The 1,432-nt window shown below is 48.7% G+C and overlaps 1 non-coding gene across 1 annotated transcript in view; it reads left to right on the forward strand.

Moving 5' to 3' along the window:
* The window catches only part of LOC143280688 (5S ribosomal RNA), a 119-nt gene extending 91 nt beyond the window's left edge, over nt 1–28 (forward strand). The window contains exon 1 of the ribosomal RNA XR_013055041.1: nt 1–28. This exon is cut by the window's left edge and continues 91 nt beyond it. This is a non-coding gene — a ribosomal RNA (5S ribosomal RNA).
* Nucleotides 29–1,432: the final 1,404 nt, after the last annotated feature.

Below are 1,432 nucleotides of genomic sequence, written 5' to 3' on the forward strand. Positions count from 1 at the left end.
CGCCTGGGAACACCGGGTGCTGTTGGCATTCCTTTTTATGTGTGGTTTTTTTTTGTTTTGTTTTTTTGTTTTGTTTTTTTTTAATATTTTTTTTATTATTATTATTATTATTACCTTTTTTAATATTATAATTATTATTTATTTATTTATTTATGTAAGCTTATCTATTATTTATTCACCCTTTTTTTTCTCTTTTTTTTTTCTCAAGGCCTAAACGCGTTGGGTTACGCTGCTGGTCAGGCATCTGCTTGGCAGATGTGGTGTAGCGTATATGGATTTGTCCGAACGCAGTGACGCCTCCTTGAGCTACTGAAACTGAAACTATTGGGGAACTCTGTCCCACTCCTCATGGGGAGCGGTCCCGAGCTCAGGAAAGGTGATGCACGGCACGGCTCCTCCAGTGACTTCCCATCATGTTCAGTGGGATTCATGACCGAAGTACGCGCTGGCTCCCCTCCAGTTTGCTTGAGTCCCTCGTTCTGCGGGTACTGGTTGGCGAAAGGGGCACGGTGATGGGTGGGTGTTCTTGTCCGTTGAAATGAAGCGGACCATTGACACCATCGCAGGGTCTGACGGCGGGGTGGAAGATCTCATCACAGTACCTGGCCGTGGTCATGGTGCCATTTGGCAACACATACAGGTCGTTTTTGCCCTGCATAGAAATTCCACCCAGTGCCATGAGTGAACCTCCACCATGTGTTGAACCACGTATGCTGTATTAAAGGAGATAAAGGCCGAAACACTTGACTGAGGGGGGCTTCTTCTCTGAAGATCTTGTACTGCCCAGCTCTCCCTAGAGTTTTTTTATCACTTCCCTTTGTCGTCGCCACACTCTCCAGCGGCGATTTGTCACGTCCAGACAAAACCTGGACTCGTCGCCGAACAAAACAGGGGCCCAACCAGCTGCACTCGAAGCTTTATGTTCTCTGGCACATTGCGTCTGGCTTGGGAGGTCAAGGGAACGCGGATGGCCGGAGCTCTTGAGGTAAGGCCAGCAAAGCCACCTGTACGTGTTGAATCCTCCGCTCACCGTGCTCGTATAGTCAACCAGTACCTGCAGGGCGAGGGAATCGAACGAATGGGGCGGCCGGCGCGTTCTCTGGATCTGAATCCCGTTGAACATGTTAGGGACATCACTGGACGAGTTGTGCAAGCATGTGACAACCAGCCTCCTCCTACCTTACCTGAGCTCGGGATCGCTCTCCATGAGGAATTATTCTTCTTCGTTCGTGGGCTACAACTCCCACATTCACTCGTATGTACACGAGTGGGCTTTTACGTTTTCGGGGGTGTGCATGCTGGGTATGTTCTTGTTCCATAACCCACCGAACGCTGACATGGATTACAGGATCTTTAACATGTGTATTTGATCATCTGCTTGCGTATACACACGAAGGGGGTTCAGGCACTAGCAGGTCTGCACATATGTTGA

The sequence above is a fragment of the Babylonia areolata genome, chromosome 3 (genome assembly GCF_041734735.1).
Source record: "Babylonia areolata isolate BAREFJ2019XMU chromosome 3, ASM4173473v1, whole genome shotgun sequence".
Taxonomy (NCBI): Eukaryota; Metazoa; Mollusca; class Gastropoda; order Neogastropoda; family Buccinidae; genus Babylonia; species Babylonia areolata.